Source organism: Pagrus pagrus (assembly GCF_965226575.1).
Source record: "Pagrus pagrus genome assembly, chromosome: 18".
Lineage (NCBI taxonomy): Eukaryota > Metazoa > Chordata > Actinopteri > Spariformes > Sparidae > Pagrus > Pagrus pagrus.
This window is the reverse complement of record NC_140202.1, coordinates 22,411,688-22,430,598: the sequence shown is the minus strand read 5'-3', so window position 1 is coordinate 22,430,598 and position 18,911 is coordinate 22,411,688. Positions and strand designations below refer to the sequence as shown.

At 43.7% G+C, this 18,911-nt stretch overlaps 1 long non-coding RNA gene across 1 annotated transcript; it reads left to right on the top strand.

Moving 5' to 3' along the window:
- The first annotated feature begins 1,271 nt into the window (after nt 1–1,271).
- On the top strand, nt 1,272–18,544 carry LOC311274309. Its single transcript, XR_014624740.1, has 3 exons — nt 1,272–1,352; nt 2,653–2,797; nt 18,119–18,544. It is a non-coding gene; the product is annotated as an uncharacterized lncRNA (long non-coding RNA).
- The last annotated feature ends 367 nt before the right edge of the window (nt 18,545–18,911 follow it).

Here is an 18,911-nt window from a genome sequence, read left to right as displayed (position 1 = left end):
TGTGCAGAGCGCTTCTGACATATTCGCGCTCGCATGGATAAATGCGTTGCGTAACCAGTAAACCATCTGTTTGAGAAAACGCCAGAGAAATGCTAGGTAAACAGTGGACGTGATGATGTAAAAATGATTTGAATTAAGAAGGGTCTGTGAGAGCGGAGCAGACAGCGAGTTAGTTAGATGATTGGTCTGTGAGGTGGAAGAGGGGAGGTAGTTGTTGAATAAGAGAACAAAGATCTAAAGAGGAGAGGGGAAGAGAGGTGAGGAGGAGTGAAAAGAAGAGGACGGGGTGAAGTGAAGAGTTCATGGACAGCTGGCTGATGAAGGGTGAGGGGAGAGCGGGTGAAGAGCGGGAGGGGTGATTCCTAATCTTGTTGTTTTTTCTGCCTATGATGTCTCCTGTCGAAACCGGTTTGCCCCACGCTTGTCTGGGTCCACAAACACAGCACGCCACTCTCTTTTCCCATGCAACTCAGCACTATGTCAACCTGCGCCGTCTCAGCCTGTTCACACAAAGGATAACACTGACACACATGTGCACGCAACAAACGGACACATTCGAACCTGCAGCACCAGCAACTTTTTCCCTGCACACCTTTGATGCAGCAACACAACTGAACAGAACCAGGAGCTGTGATGATGCTGCTTACTGCTGGTGTTTGTGGTCCAGGAGGAGAGAGCAGACACAGAAACTGAGAATTAATGGGGAGGTGACATGTGGGAATTTGTGGATTCAAGAGGCCTTATCAGCATTCAACATCCTCTATTAGATGCAGTGGGGAGAGGGCATTTCGATATGTAAGGTGCATTTTTATTATTACCACAACAACAGCCCCTCCTACTGGTGGGCAACAGAACAGCAGGCGAGCTTCAGGTCTGATTAACTGAGTGCAACAGGACACACAAAGTGACTTTCTATGTCCTGCTGGCGCCCCCAATTTAAGGCGCATACCAAATACTGTTTTTGAATACAACATCATTGACTTTTCACCTAAAAATAAGTCCAATTTAATGTGAACCCAAGTCCCAAATGATCCAGAATGTGTCACACCGGAGCAGAGAAGGTGGACCCAAGTGCAGGAGGCAGCAGGCAGGAAGATTACGGGGGATGAGGTTTTATTCCAGAGAGCAGCAACAGAAGAGATGACTCGACAAAGACTGAACCTAATTTCAACCCAAACTAACGAGGCAATGGGGTGCAGGTGGAATGAGGCAGAGAAACACAGGTGAAGGGAATGAGTTGGTGGGGGGGTACCAGAGAGCTGGGAGGGAGCTGATAGGCTTGAAAAAACACTGGAAACAGGAAAGGACTAACGAGACAGATGCGAGACAGGTGTGGAGGGGAAGGCAGGCTGGTGAGGAGCACAAACACAGGAGAGCAAGACGCCACAAAAAGCTAGAAAACACACACACACACACACACAAAAATGAAACTGAAATGACAGAACCATGACAAAATGGTTCCCTAAACTTGGATCTCAAATATCATTGCTTTCTGACAATTTATTGGAAAATATTAGACAAAATAAGACGACATAATCTGAGCTTCATGACAGATATTCATTAAAATGTATTAAAAACAGAATCATCAACCAGAAATAGCCAATTATGTGAAGGTAAAGGGTCAACATGAAATCAACACAGGACAGAAAGTCACACATCTGTATTCAGTTTTAGGTGAAATAAAGGAAACTAAAAGGGAGGTAGAATAAACTTAAGGGCTTAAAATGACTTCATCAGTTAAAAAATAAAAACACACAATCGTCCGATGAGCCGCCAGCCCGTGACCTCAGCATCAGCAGGAATATATCACAAATAAAACAAGCCCATCGGGAAAGGCAGCGGTGGTTAAATGACATCACTGATCAATAAGACACACAGGGTCCAACGAGCCATCATGGAAAACTGTGAGGGAGCTAAAGTTGTTATCTCTTCACTCATGCTACATCCAGCAATACATTTCATTCCCTCCCTTCACCCTTATTGATTTTGTCATTCAACAGACGGAGACATCAGACTCAGGAACGAGCAAAGTTTCAGCGTGTCGGGTTAAACAGATGCTCCGGTTGATGCGGAGAGGACGTTAACAGGAAGTAGCAGACAACTCACGACAGGAGGGATGAACCCAACAGGCAGACTGAAGCTGCAGTCCAAAAAGCATGCTGGCTTGCTCATGGCGTAACGCAACCTGTCTTCCTCTGTGTCTTGGATTTGCGTCCCTTTTTTGATTAAACATTAAATAACCACACACAAAAACCCATTCAGGAAAACTGATATTTGGTTTCAGTCTTCACTTTGATGAAGAAAAGATAAACTCGATGTTTATTCAACGCACATCTGTCGACAAAGAAGATGTTGGTGCAGAATGAATACATGAACATCTTATCTCATTGCTGGGTTTTAGGACTCATTCCCGCCGCCCTTTATTGATGCAAATAACCAAGATGGCAGATATTCTGGCTGCTGTACCCATCGGTTATGTTGCCTAGTAGGATTATTTGTTTTGTCAGAAACCAAAACTCAACCCAATTGTGTTTTGAAGCTTGTAGCTCGGTTGCTGCAAAGATAATTGCAGTTTGCCGCCGGGGTCTGCTAAAAGCTAGGACATAATAGGCTTGTTGTTTACTCATACAAGCGTTACCTGCTGTTTTTCAGGTGCTTCCTTGGCATTAACCCCGAGAAGGGAGAGAAGGCCAGCCTGGGAGAAGCAGACGACAAGGCAAGGCAAGGTCTCCGAGTGAGTCTGCATGTCGCCACTCTTTTGAAGAACTTGGTGGGTTTTGAGTGGCACTTCATAAAGGTTAGTTGGTGTCCTTTCTTGTTTAAAATGTCTCTCTGCTATCAATTGATTCATTTTTGTTTTTCTCTCTCTGTGCTCAATTTGTACTCTTGTTTATCTCTCACTCTGTGAGCTGTGACACCTGAATGCCAGACTAAAATAGAGGACGTTTAAAAGCATTACAAATCAAATGTTATCCTTCAATCTCTTTAATAGTGCTACTTTTTTTTTTTTTTTGAAGAGTGAAGAGAGCTTTTGCACATTTGGAAAGCAGTTACTTGTGTTTAGACAGCCCCTTCTCACTTCCAACACGTCAAATTGGTCAGCCCCTCTAATGTCACTTCTTGAAGGGCCCATCTAGTGCAGTAGTATGAATAACAAGAAAAGGCCAAGTCAGGTCATACACTGGACTTTCTTTCTGAAGACAGGGGTTTGCATCCTCTTTGTGACCAAGAATCACAAGTCATTAGTCTTAAGTTATGTTACGTTATCCTAATCAAGCAGTTTTGTTGCCTAAACCTAACCCAGTGGTTTTGTTGCCTAAATGTAGCCATTTGTGAGCATTTGACAACACTTAAAACAGTCCAAAAGTCATCATATGTGCACTGTTTGCCAGTAAGATTTTTTTGAAAGTCTAACCGGACGTTGCATACAGTATGTTTAATTGATAACGTGATTGCGGAGCCCTTCTCATGCAAAACTAATGCTAGAGGGGGAAGTAGAGCGTCATAGTCTGACCAAGCTGCTGCATTTGACGAGATTGGAGTGAGAAAACGTTGTTTCAGGCTCATGACGTATATATTTAGTTACTACTTAACGAGCCACGAGATCCCTAATTGAATTGAAAAGATGAGGAGAGGATTTATAGTAGCCAAAGGTAGTTTTTTGACGACCAAGCAACACACCTCTTGTCCTTTTTAACCGTTTATTACTAACCTATAAAGCATTAATACATTATTTATTACCAAATAATAAAGTCATTAGTCACATATTTAAAACCTTAACATCGCATGCCTCATGAGACTGGTACCAAAACAACTGCAGTGTCAATTATACAAAATGTGAAAGTAAAGTAACCGCATCGTGCACAAAGTGAGTCAGTTGTTTGGCAGAGTTTTCTGGTGAAAACACTCCAACTAGAGAGCTGAAGTGTCTGTGTGGTCCTGAAATAAGCATGCAACAGATCACTTGCTTGTTCTGAGTCCCTTTGATGTCTCCAGCGCCCAAGGCCGCAGCTCTCTTAAAGGAATAATCAGTGACATTTAACTGCCTTGTTGTACAAAATGAACATAATACATCAGCGGGGGTTTGCAAGTGCTGAACAATGCCTGTTGCTCTCCCGCAACATCAGGGCTTTATAAACGAGCAGTCTTGTCCATCGTCTTGTTTATTTATTAAGACGGAAACAGGCTGTGAACACTTTAACCTTGGAAAAAGTAGACTCTGCCCCGGCTGCTGCAACATCTTTCATTAAAGAGAAAAACAGTCTCCACATTCTCTCAAGTGAGCTCGAGTGAGAGCGATCTGCTGAAAGGAAGATCACTTGTGCCGTGCAGGATTCCAGCAGACAAGAGACGACAATAAAGTGCCACCTGAATGGAAATAATGTTACAAGACCTCAAGAGGAACGCTGTAACTGCAGGAGCTCAGTGTGAACTGAATCAAACACTTCCTGTACAGTTTAGTAGCACCGACTGTTCCTTTGTGTCGTCAAAGGGGCCGTCGCCCTGGCAACAAAAAACAGGTTTTTCGAACTTACTTCTCTCAGATTCAACCTTGGGAGGAAACACACCTTCATGAATCAGATGAACATCAGTTGGCAACGTTTGACAATGGCAGCTCCTCTGGAAGACCTTATCCGCATCTGCAACCTGCCGTCGCAACAGCAGATATCTAACAGATGCTCCACTATTGAAGAGCTGGATCCCTTTCATCAGGTTAATGGCGCCCGGAGCTCACGCAGACAGGAGTCGATACAGTAGCCAGGACTTGTCAGGCTTTTTTATATGTCAGTCCATGTTGACTCATGGATATGTCACAGGCCTATTTCCTGCGTCAGTGCACATGTACTGTATGACGAGTCTGTTGAGTGATACCAGGGTCAATTTACCTGTCACATGACTGGAAATTGTCCGGAGGTCGTTTTAAATATATCCAGTTGTGTGGAGCTTAGAAATGTTGAGAAGCCGTGGTCCCTCGTCAAAAATATCCAGTGGTTACACGCCACAAATGTTGAAACGCAGTCTCGAACAGCGGTCCCTGGCTTCCCAGCCACCTTGATCATTTAACAGAAACGTTAGCTGGCAGCTTTTTTTCTATGGGCTGCAGATGCAGGTGGAAAATCTCAAATTTAAGTGAGAGTATTTGTATCGAGAATTCACTTTCAACTTTAAAACTGCTCTTTGTATGTTAAAGATCATGCATGTACCGATCTAACTCAATTGATCCATCAGCTTCATTTTCCTAAACCCATTATGGGAATATTTTGTGTTTCCATTCCTCTTTGTAAGTTGTATATTATTCTGAATTAGAGTCACATCAGGATGCATCTACTGTAGATGTTTCCGCTGATCATTCTTGAGAGGTGTAACGCCACACGTACACAAAGTGTGAGCTGCAGGCGAGGATGGATAGAGGAATGTAGATAAAGACAGCCAGACACGGAGGAAGGAGTGGCTGATAGCGGTTGGACAAGCACTTGACCTTTTCCTCTCTTTTTTTTTTTTCCTCACCACATGCTGCTCCACCTCACTTTAGCTTCACATACACACACATACACACACACACACACACACACATATGCAGACAGGCCCTTGGGGTGTGTTTAGCCCTGAGGATGCCATCTGTACCTGCCTGTTTGGTATGCAGCGGGCTCTGCCCCCACTCCCAGTGAAGCCTAGTCCCCTTTAGCTGTTTGTGGCTCTACCTGCCTCCACTTAGCATTCCATTATGTATATTTGTACATATGTGGGATAATTTTTCCTTTTGTGTGTGCACGCGTGATCGGTTGTTTGTTGTTTTGCATGCCTGTGTGTGGGTGTCATTTTGCTGGTTTGTGTGTTGTAAGACAGATTTTAGAGTATGGTGCTGACTTTCTTGAAGCATCAGGGACTAATCCTTCAGTGATGGGAGACCAGCTGTTATGCTCCACAGCGAGATCATCTTAAAAGCTTCATATGTCTCCCGGCTGAGTGTGTAAATATGCCTCGATCTATTTTATCATGGAAATTATATGGTGGTGTACAGCTGAATAACCGATCAGGACTATTTTGTTATGCACTGCATTAAGCGCATGCTCGGATCCGTCTTTGTTTATGTGTGTGTTTTGGTGACACGCACCGAGAGCACCGCTCCAAGACCGAAATGAACTGAGGGGAATGGATCAGCAGTATTTTTTAATTAGTGTAAGATTTTTGAGCATTGAACGCTTGCATGCATGGGAAAGGCTTGATGAGAATGTTCATATTTGCCTCCGATTCCCGCGTCCCGTCAATGATATTTAAAACTTAATTAACAGATGATCAATAGTGTTTACACTGTAAAGCGACTGGGGCAGATTCTAATTAGAATATCCATACATTATTAATGACATTAGCAAGCTCTGAAATTAAAAGGAGACAACTGCCGCGTTCAATTAAGCCAGCACTCACAGAGAAAAAGCGGCGGCTAAAGAGTCAGTGGAAATGAAAGCGAGGAAGAGGAAGAGGAAGAGCGAGCGAGTGAGTGAGGCGTAGATCAAGGACGAGATGGATGGAAAGTGATCAAAGTCCAGCCAAGTCAAAGAGAGTTGCTTATGTTGGCTGTAAGTCATCTGAAGGTTAAGTGACATATAATAACTGAACGTTACTGCTGAGATTAATTAGAATAATTCCCAGTGTAATAATGATGCGTTATATCACAGAGAAATACAGCTGATGACTCAAGTTACCTATAGCGCTCGGGGAAGGAGAATATATACGAGCACAGAGTCATTACAGTTACAGATATGCACCTGAGCCCCTTTACAATAAAGACTTAGACAAGGCGTTTAAATAAAATCGCCAAACCTCCAAGGGTCATTTTGATTTATTGCAACTTGGGAACCATTTTTATAGTTTTGACCATCTTTTCTGTCAGTTCTGACACCTCTGTACTCACCACAGTGAAGTGTAGAGGGGCAAGAAGCACGAGTGGACAGCTTACCTGCTGAACACTGCAATAATCTTTCACTGCATGAGAAAATTCAACTTTATTGCCAATGAAATGAAAAATCACCATTCTGCGATTATGGAAATAGTGCAGTTATGGCAAATAAACTATGGTTAAGGTATGGTTTGGTTTAGACAACTTAAAAAACGTAATAATGGTTTCGACGAGACTGACGCATGAAATATGTGGACACCCTCTGCGGCACTAAACGCTCGGCTGCTGTGTGACAGAAAGGTCCATCCACATGATGACCGTAACTATGTGAGCATCCACACTTATTCAAGGTTCTGTAAACATGAGCACCAAGCACACGCTGCACGCTCCAGCTGTGTGAGCAGCCTGGAAAGACGGATATTGATCACCTGCTACTCGTGAAGGCTTTCACACAGACAAAAAACCCCCCAGAATAATGTGGTTTTAGAAAATGATTTAAAGATGAGGAGTTTGGAGATGCCAACACTCTTTACGTTGTCGTCTTTAGAGGATAAACTTCATGAATTCTTTTGTATGAGTCAAAATCAATTAGCCCCGCGAGAACAAAACAAACTGCAGAGACCCCGTCAGAACCAAGGGCTGTTTGGAAGTGGTAAAATTACCTTTTTCTGTGTCATTTGCAGACGAAAATATGTTATGCAAGTGTTTTATAAGTTGTTTAATTAATCAAGACTGAGTTATTAGAGCGGACCTACTAAAGTGTTTTTCAAAGGCCATCAATTAGCTTACATCAGAGAGGTCGGCTACAGTTAGAAACAATTATAATCACTCCTGCAACTTTATTTAGTAGAAAAACAATTCAAGATCAGGATTCTGATTGGCTGTCAGCGTTTTTATCACTCATCAAATTGGTCTGAATGTGATCTCAATGCTGTCATTTGCAAAGGTCGTTGTTGGACTTGAATTAGAAAGATTTTTAAAACTATCTACTCATAGTTGTTGTTTTAATTATCATTATCGGTGTGGACGGCCTTTTACCTCACGTCTGTGTCAAGACACAAACTCTGGTCTCCTGAATGAAAGTTAGATATGCCACACACCCCTTTACCAGCCCAACGTTACGTACTGTACAGCCCTTTCACACTGGGTATAAATCCCACGGACATCTGGCTCGTGACATGTAAATGTTTACAATCAGGATTCACTCCCGGGTCAAATGACGCTGCAGCAGTCACAGGTGTTTATTGGCTCCAGCTCTGATCAGCTGTAATGTGAACACAACATGCTGAGGATTACAGCCGTTGCAGCTGTGTCGCCAGCTGATGCGATCTACTGGACCGATTCCTTTTAGTATGAGTCATTTAACCAACATGTAAATATAGGGCTTCTGTGTTTTCTTTTATGCATCAGGACTGAACGTTGGCATTCGGCAAAAATCACGAGGATTGAGTTTCAATCAGTATCGGTCTGTAGACTGTGATGTGTGTTTGCAACATATTTCACCGTCTCACTTTGTTTTTCTCTTTAAATATGGATCTTTTTATCAGACTTCTTTTTATGATGTTGCTGCATTCCCAATTACGTACAAAGGGAAGAATGGCCAAGGGCACGCAAATAAGAGACACGTTGTATTAAACTGTAATTACCCTTTAACACATTCAATAGTTAAATCAGCCTCAGTGCAAAAGAAAGACTGTGAGATCCACGACTGAAAGTAGCATGTGAATATCATCCAAAGTTCATCACAGTTCGGCTGCTGCCAGCCGTGTCAGGGGAGTAAGAAAGAAAACTTCTGAGGCTGAAATGTAAGAAACTCCAAGTTGGCTAATTACAAAAGGAGCTTAAACACTCATAATTAGCCTTTTCTATTGTAGTATCGGGTTATCACAATGTCATGTCAATGTAATTTTAGAGGGAAGTGGAGGAGAAGTGGAAAGAAAAGTGGAGTTAGATTTGAAAAGTAGCACTTAGAGGCTCAGCTGGGAATCCACTCGAATTATTCCGAGGCATTTGGTCCCCACTAGTGGTTTCAACATCCATTATACTGCACTGACGTAACGCACACGGATGTTTAAATTTCAAAGGAGAAAAATGTGGGTTGATTTAGTTAGACCAACTCGGGTCTTATAGCAAGTGAGTCACAAAAGAAAATAAAGACTCATGACCTGATGTGAAACAGAAAATGGTCACCGAGATGGAAAGTGTTCTTTAGTGAGCTTCGTAGGTGCTGCAGGTGAGTCAGGGACAAATCCAAGGCGTGCTTCCTCCCTAGCTCACCTGAACAGCCGATCATATCCATAGGTGCCACAAGTGAGGCGCTAACAGCCAATCATTTAGCAGGTGTGTAGTTTGGTCGTACCATCGCTGTGGGACTGACGACAACAGAGCCGTGTTGAATGAGCGCTGACAGAGAGGAAACTGAATAAAAAAGGACAGGTCAGCTCGCCAGTATGGCAGTTGCACAAATATCAGATCACTGAGATCATTTATTTATTTATTTTGTTTTGTGTCATTATATTTGTGTGTTTTTCACTGTTGTGTTAACATAAAGATGATTGCCTATGTGCCCGGATAAAGTGATTCAATTAAAAATAACGAGGTTGAATTCAGCCTTTTTTTCCCCGGGTCTTTAAAAACGATAAACTTTTCTACTATAAATGCAACTCTCTACAAGTAACTCACTATCACTATGCTCATTCATATTTTAAGATGCTACAAATCATAATAAATTCCAGCTATTAAAGAGCCCGACAAGTCAGCAAAGGAAGCACAGACAGTCTTTGCAGCAGCTGAGGCTCGAGTCAGATTTGGACTTAAGAAAAGAAAACCTGTCAAATCGGGGTCAGCTACTACTCTCCTGGACTCAGTCAAGAAAGAACGTAAGATATAAAACTCAAGCTACTCCTTTAAATCGAAGTGTTTGTGTTCAGTCTTGAGAAACATCGCTCGCTCACAAGGAGATAACCCGACAGAACAAAAAAACGTATTCAACATTGAGTTGAAAGTTGAAAGGTTCTCTTTTTAATATCCTTGAGACCGATGTAGATTCTCTCCGCTGAGACATTTCATCATAACATTGCCCTCATAAAACAGTAAACATCTCTTGAGAGTGCACATGCTCTGGCCATTGAAAAGCAGCCAGAACATGGACGCTGTAACATTCCTGTGAAAAGCCTCTTCAATAATGCTTTTTTAATTGGTCCTGCAGAGATTAGCGGAGCCCTATTGAAGCAGATCACACGACCCACGAGTCTTCAGACGCAGGATGAATCGCTGACACTGTACAGTGAGAGTAGTAAGCACAGATACGATTCTCGGTGTCATTCATCAGAGGGTAATAGATGTGCCCAGTAGGCCAGAAAACAAGAGAAAGCGGGGAGCGGCGAGGAGGAGAGAGGCAGGAGGGATACATTCATTTCATCTGCGATGAAAGACAAGAGACACAATATCAAGACGTTTGGGAGGCCATCTTTCACCGTCTCTTTACTCCGGTCGTGTGTGCGTGCTTGTGTGTGTGTGCGAGAGAGAAAAGGGTAATTTGATTTTCTGTCCCTCGTCTCTGGCAGAGGATCGGGACGACCAGGCAATCTTGTTCACTGAGCTTCCAGTTTCACTTAAACTTTCAGCCTTGAAACACAAGCTCTCTCTCTCTCTCTCTCTCTCTCTCTCTCTCTCTCTCTCTCCGGTTTTTCTTTTTATGCAGCAAAAAATAGGTGCATGAACACACGCGCGCGCATACACACACACACACACACACACAGTCTCGTCTCTCGCCCTCCGTAATTAAGCCTTCATCATTGATTCTGGGGGCGTTTTGGCCGTGTAACCTAATACGAGCAGTAACATTTCTTGCATTTATAACACAAGCGAGTGTGTCTGTCTTATTTGTTTTGCGCCGGTGTGTGCGTTCTCGTGTACGCGTGTGGGGTCGTGTTTCCCTGGATACACTGATGGGCTCTCAGACCGCTTGTAGCGGTCCATTAGAGATCAATGGGATCCCTGCTCCTAATTCCTACTATCAGGGCGCCTCTGATCCTTATCTGCTGTGTGGAAAATGCAGTCAAAGCCATTTCATCCCATCACACAAACACACACACGCGCACACACACACACACCATACAAACAGTATGTATGTACAAGCATGAATGTACTCACAGGCATGCATCGCAGCCAGTGTATGTGGAGATTTTCTCACCCACACAAACCAATCTTCCAAGCGTCAGGTGCATGTGTGTGTGTGGTGAATGAGGAGGAGATGAATTTCTATTGAAGTCTGAAGCACAGATGATCATTGCTGTGAATGGGCCCCGAGGTGATGGTGGTTAGACCGTGAAAGGCAAAGCTCCTGAGCTCAGGATCTGTATCTGAAACCCACAGTTGGAGAAACAAGCCGACACACAGCGATTCAGCCGCGGAGGGTTTGGGTGCTGCTGCTGCTGGTTGATATCCTTCCTCAATCTTCTCCAGGAAACAGTTTAAAGATGTACTAAATATACAAAACCATAAAAACACACTGTGCAGTAGGTGTCTTTAGTGACAAAATTAGTCTTCGGTTTTGAGAACGGAATAAACAAACGTCCTCCACAGGTCAGCCACAAATATCTTTTAACCATCCTCTAGTTTTTCTCTTCAACATGGACGGACTTTGCACGTAGCACATATAATTTTAACAGGTAAAGTAAGTGAAGTTGACTGAGGTTTATCCGGGTACCAAGCATGCTCAACTCTTATTGGACCACAGAGTGAAAATGGGCGGGACTTTGAAAGGGTCAATCCAGATTTTGTCTTTGCTGAGACGCAATTTTGGACCTTCTCGAACTCCCTCGACGCCCAGAAACAACCGCTCTCACTTAACAACTCCATAGCTTGAAGGTTTCCTCACCTTGACTCTCCACACACACATCTCGTATGTTTGTGTCTGTGTGTTTGTCGGTGTGTGTCGGTGTGTACTGTTTCCTTATCAGTTGTGACTTCCATTGTGATGCTGCCGTTGTGCTCGGGCGCTCCGAGTGTAATTCGAAGAGGTAGGTTACTGTTAGGGTAAAGCGATACAGCGGTAAACGGCATTGTTATACGGGAAGCAGAGGGATAACGGAGCGGTCTAGATTTCACAGACGATCTCCAGCTGCTGTTATCGCACAGAGTGTAATGAAACCTTTACTGGTCAGAAAACAACGGGGGACATCCTTCCTCTCTCCCTTACTCTCACCCTTTTTGTCCTCGTCTTGTTCCCTCCCCAGCATCCCTCCCTCTCGTAACCTTTCTTCATCCCTCCCGTCTCCTCTTCTTTATCTCCCTCATCACCCTTGTCCTAACCTTCTCCCGTCATCATCTCTTGTTTTTTTTTCATTTCCTATTTCTTCATTTTATCCCTCCCGTTCATCTCGCCATTTTTTCCCTGCGTCCTCTTCCCTGTCCTTCCCTCCTCATCTTTGTCTCGTCCGAATTCATTGTTAGAGACACTGGCCGTTGGCTGGAAACACAGAAGATGAAAAGTAGGAAAAGACACCTTATTTTTTTCTTTTTTTTTTTATCTCTTTGACTTCATCTTTTGCAATTCCGCTCTGCCCTTTTTTTCCCCCTTTCAGCCGCTCAAAAGACTTATTTTCGTTGCCAAGTTATCAACCTCTGTGGAAATGTCAAACGCATTTTTGTGAAATTACAATACCGCTCCGTCTTTGGTAGAGCAGCGGAGGCAGATACAAGCTTCTGAGGAGGGAAAAAAAAAAATCCTCAAGATTGTTTCGCTCCAGAAACACCCAGATTTAAGCCTCTCAGACAATCAACCAATTTAGTTAATAAACACATTTTCACAACAAGTCTTGCCGTTTATGTTGTTTCCTGCTCTCGACATGCTTCTGAAAGCCCCCCCAAGAGGGCTTTTTTCTTTTTTTTCGGTCGAGCAAATTAAAGACGGCTCAGAAGAGGCTCTCATCACGCAATCAACTAATCAGCCTCAACGCCACACACATTCCTCTCCCCCCAGCCTTATCATTAGAGGGCATTCTCTCCTCATTCAGCCTCTCTGAAGATCAGTCCATCACACAGGCGGAAAACAGAAAAAACACTGTTCTTATCCCATTCGAAAATAGATTTATTGATATGGTCTTTCTTTGATGGACGGCCAAAGCAGCCTCATAAAAAGGGCCCATTCTTTGCCTCAGATGTTTGCAGGCGTTGTTTAGAGGCCCGGGCAGCGAAAAAAGCCTCAGCGGGCCACTGGTCGAGCGGCTGGTGTTTACCCCCAGGGCAGCGAAGGGAGGCGGGGAAGGCACGGAGGACCTGGGAACCCCCCACCCTCCCTCTCCTCCTCTCTCTCGCCGCACTCACCGGAGCAGAACAGCGGCGAGCTTTCACAGCAGAGAAACCACAGAGACGCAGGAGGCTGATAAGGGTGAAACAAGCCATTGAGTCTGGTTCAGAGAGAAGTTTTTCATTCCTCCATAAGTGTGGGAAAGAGTTATGCCATGGGAAAAAAGATATGTGATGGGAAAAAATGTCTGCGGTGCTGAGAAACAAGGGAGTGTATAAAAGAGATTTAATTAAAAATCGACTCTTGATGGGATTACTTTTTTGAATTGGAAGATTTTTTTGTTTAATGCGCTCATTCTTTGTGACTTAGCCTGACCTTGGGTTGCCTTCGCCGCCCCGTCATCTGATAGTAGAGATCAAATAGTGAGCACCATCCCTCCACCTTGTCCACCTATCCATCTTTCTCTCGTTCCCCTCCACCTCTCCATCTGGCCTCCTTCCCCTCCGCCCTTCCTCATCCTCGCCGTCTGTTTCTTCTCCCTCCATCCTCGTCCCACTCAGCTCTGAACAAGACAGATGAAAAGAACAACCGATTCTTTATCGCCCTGATTCCCATCTCATCTCTAATCTACTGGACCCAGCAACCCCCCCCCCCCATTCAGCTCAGTTCAACTTCGTGTGTGTGACTCAAAGTGTGCATTCATGCGTGTGTGTGTGCAGCTTCAGAGTGATAAACCGATAGCATCTTTCTCTCATCCCGTTCTTCTGCCCACAATGGGCCTCATAGACCGTAATAGCGCTTTCTTTCTCTTTCCATCACTCTCGACGGCACAGTCTGTTCTTACAAAAGTAGTTTTCACATCACTATTTTCTAGATTGGCCAATTTTGTTTCTGACAAGAGCGCCGAGCATGTGCCCCGTGGATTCTCCCGAAGCAGCGTCGGCACACAACTTAAGAGTCAGGTCACAGGTTCTGCTTTGGCGTCCCGTGAAATCTTAAACATGACAATGACGGCTTGGTTTCTTTTGTGTTTCGACTTCAGAGGGGACAATTATGCCATACAGTAAAAACACGCCTTTGGTTTCACTGATGAGCTTGGGAAATAACGTTGCATCCGTAGCATCATTGTCCATTGTTACGTCTTCATTGTAGTCACACAATCTAAATTCCCCCTGAATGCACAATCAGTGGCTCAGGCTAATGAATACAGCTGCCTGCTCTGACCTTGGCAGAGATGAGCGAGTCCCTACTGCCCACACAGGCATGATTACACACTTACAGCGCGCACACACTGGCATCTGCACGAGCACACAAATCGAGCGGCCTTCCTGTCAAGGCGACGAGGTAAATGAGTCTCCGCTCAATAGTCCGGGGCCTCTCGTGGTACAAATTATCATTGTATTCATGAGCTGACAGACCTGTTACAGACAAATATCGGCTCATCTGGTGTGTTGCTGGCAGTTACGAGTACAAGTTGAGCATTTCATTTATTTATTTATTTATTTTTAGCAAATCAATGTATCGACCAATCTATAATGAGAAAGCACGCGTGCGTCTGCGTGAAACACACTCACTCACACAGAAGCTGTCAGTGTCCGGAGGTCAGCAGGAATTATTTATGTAGCGTAGCTGTTGTGTTAGCTTATATTTGTTAAGCGATGTTAAGCTGCTGTAGAAGCCTTCATTTACAGAGCTGCCTACTCCCCGCTAACTGCACCCTGTGGCGTACATCCATCCATCAACGGTGCGGGTCAGGCCTATTTGTTTGTTTAAAGAATATCCATTTCAGCAGGCAAACAGAGCGTGTGTACATTAGCTATTTATAACCCCACATGAGCATAGTCGTGCCTGCTGGACACAAATGGCCCACGCTTATGGAAAGCTGTACATCACGCTATGGATTTATATTAGACACAGAATCAAAACATACGCGTCTATCGAGTGTGTGTGTGTGCTTGTAAATGCTGCAGGACAAAAACAGCGCGTTGTGTTCTCAGCGTCCTTTGTCCAGAGTGTTTTTTGTTAACGCCTGAAGTTATTAAAATTTGATAAAGAGAAACAGTTATGGTGGACCTCTCAACTGAGCTATTCACAGTAGCGCAGAGAAGTTGCTTCACTCAATAGAAACAGATCCAGAGATGATTTTAAGAAAGTTTTAGTTATTCACACGTTTCTTTCCTGTTTTTTCTTCTTCTCACGTTTTCTATTCTGTGTCATAGCTTTCATCATTCTCCCTCAGCCATGTGTTACTGCTGGTATACATCTTCCTCCGTCTTCCTCTGTCCTTGTATCTTTGCTCCTCATCCTTTGTGTCCTATATCCTTTCAGAAACATGATCTTTCACCTCAGTTTCTTTTCAGCATCACCCAGTTACTATCCAGAGCTCTTTATACGCATTCAGAAGTACAGGAAGTGTAGTAGAAGTGAATGTTCTGAGCCCCTTCATCCTCCGATGTTTCTAATAAATAATTATTTGATTGCTTGTTAACAAAGATAAGTCACCCACTAATGCTTATTTGCATGGACAGTTTTCTTTTCATCAGCCACGTGAAAAACAGCAGCAGTGAGATCAAGTTTAAAGGTTGCTTTGCTTGTTGCTGCACACCCAGGCCCAAACAACATGTTAAAGGAGACATATAATGCTCATTTCCAGGCTCATAATTTTATTCTGTCTTACTACTGCAACAGGTTTACATGTTTTAATGCTCAAAAAACTTGTCAGTTTTCTCATACGGTCCAGTGCTGCAGCATTGTATTCCCCTTCTGCCTGAAACGCTCTGTTTTTACTCCTGTCACTTTAAGCTCCGCCCTCCCAAATACCAAGTCTGCTCTGATTGGTCAGCTCACACACACCTGAGCCAGCACCGCTAGCAGCAACAGAGCAGCTGTGCTAAATCAATTCTTATGTGCCAAACTAGCCACTAGGCATACAAATTATGCAGTATATGACTCTGTGATGTAGTTTGATGTCACAAAAACACGGATTTAAAGGCGGGACTACTGACGAGGTGTTTCAGGAGCAGTTTTTTCCGTGGGAGAGAGGAGCTTCTGTCGGTGTGGACTTAACTTTCAAGATCTTTTACATGCACAAGAATCTTTATAAAGACTGAAGGAAAGAAAAATACCAAAAAAGCACAAAAGGTCTCCTTTAACAGTCAATGTTTTTCTTTATGAGGATAGAGCATTTAAAATTTCATGTATAATCTCTTTATCCAACCTGTAAATGAAACATAATTTCATCTACCATCACGAGACATGAAGAAGTCATATTCCATCTCCACTCCGTGCAGCCCGACTTCACACATCACTGCTTATTTTGAGGACCAACTGTGCGTGTTTGCTGATAGAATATTTAGGATGAAAATGAAGCTGCCAAACACAACATCATACAGTGCTGGGATGCCAATCACACACATCACAAGCTTTAATGGCTGCCTGGTGAATAATTTCAATGCAAACACCGACAGTTGGCTTCCAATCTGCTCGTCCTGTAGATCGGGGACGGTCTAGAAATATCCACACAAACAAGAGTCTGATCATTTAAATGCTTTGTTGTGGGTTTGTCTTTGTTGGTAACTTCACAGACAGAGAGAGGATTTTGTCGATTTTAAGCGATCAGTCGACTTTTCAATCTATCGTTTATAACTTCAGACCTGCGTCGAGTCGGCGTGTGCATTCGCCTTTTTCAAATTAAAAAGATAGGTGCAGCTCTTTGCAAGTTTTTCAAGTCTTACTTGAAGCAATACTTAGAAGCTATGAGTGCGTTAGGAGAGCTACTGGTTGCTGTAATCACTCCTGTGAAGCGATCTCTTTGTAGAGTGACTACACTGCAAAAGATGGGGGTCAAACTCCACTGCATCCACTCAAAAATGTCTGCTGTCTCGTTCCACCTTTCTACATGGATATAACAAGACTACACCGTTTGGGTACATAGAAGATGTTTTGTCGTCTTTTTTTTGCCGATTATTGTTGCGCTTGCAGATTAATTATAGATGTGCCCCCCTGATGACTCCCTGGTCAAACTCCACAGTCCTCTGTTATTCTTAATTTTTTTTTCATCCTGTTTTTCAAGTGTGCACAGCCCCCTCATCTAAAATGCATGTTTGATGCTTTAATGTTTCATTAATATTATACCTCCACAAAGGCCCAACAGTTGTCTTTAATTTAATCGAGCCTAATCTGACATCAAACTCTAAAGCCCTGTATCACCACTCATGACTGCTTTACCATAATTTCAGCTCACCAGAGCTAGGATCCGCATCAAATTGTACCCACTGCCACTAAAATACGCCTGATTATTTTTTTTCTTCATCAAGAGCCATGCATTATTCCCTGAGGAATTAGCGAAAAGGTCGAAAAACACCTGATTTGATAATGTTAAAGAAGGGAACCCATCCTCCATTCATGTGTCGTGGAAATCCGTTTTGTCAGTAGTTTGTGTGTCGCTGTTGGGTCAAACATCTTAACAATGTACATAAAATAAGCAGAACTATATATCTTTAAATGTAAAATCACAACAGAAGTAAATAAGTTTGCCGATTTCACATATCCCCACAATGCAAATCAACTGCCAGTCCACCAGGAAGCGACTGCTGTTAGCACGACTTCATGGTAATTTGGTCAATTACTTGAACCTTAATTTGTCACAAACACAGATTCCATGCAGGTCTTAAATCAACTTAATAAAATGTCAGCTGAGTGAGTATCATTTTACCCGCAACAAACCCTTCAGATCCAAACCTTGAGCTTTGATTTGGTGCACTTTTACTTCAGAGATGCTGTGTACAGGTCTGATTAGTACCTGAATGCATCTAGAAAGGTTGTTTCCTCAGTCTCAGTCTTTCTTCTTTCCCTCCTAACTCTATGGACCCATTATGTGTTCTCTCCACCTTCTCCATCCATTGTGTTGATATAGATACCCTAATCTCCACTTGTCTACCCCTCCCTTTTCTCTCATTATCTTCCAGATTTTCCTCAATCCCTCCTTAACCTCCGCCCATCCCCGCTGTTGTCAGACAGCGCTCCAGAAGCCAAGGGCAGATGCCCGAGGCTCTGTCCCTGGATGGGCCTTCTCAGTCTGAAACATACAGTTAGCTATACCCTGTGTGCGATCGAAGACATGACGTGATGCCATATTGGCCTGCCAGCGTCCAGATTACACACGCAGCCAACATGGAGAGCTGTTAGCAGACAGATGGTTGAAACATGAATCTGCATTCAAGTCAGTGAAGCTCGAGGCTTAAGGTTCTCCATGCTTGCACATGCTAAACAGTAGATGTGTGTACTGGCTCGGTGTGAGTGTGCGTCAATGTGCACCGGCTTGATTGTAGCATTGTGTGTTCAATATTTGTAACTCGGCGGTTCCTCATGCATTAAAGAAATCATGTGTGCCATTGACTGTGCATGTGTGAGCGTATTTTTGGGTGTTTGCCGGGCCCAGAATCAGCAGAATGCCACTGGAATGAGAATAAGTGTGGCTTTGCCATGGCAACAGACGAATGCCAGAGCAGACGGGAGCAGCAGAATTAAAGCCCAACGCTCATCACAGCAGGGAGAGAAGAACGAAGGACCTGATTAAACCACCAGCTCTGCTCCTGGAGCCCTCAGCCTCGGCTCTTTTCATCTCCCATTTTCGGTCTTCTGTGAGGCGCTACAAAGTGAAAACCAGCTCCGACGCCTTCAGATTCATGTCGACACAAAACAGTTTGTGCACATTTCTATTTCTCGCACGCTCATCCGGCGAACGTCACCGTGCTCTTG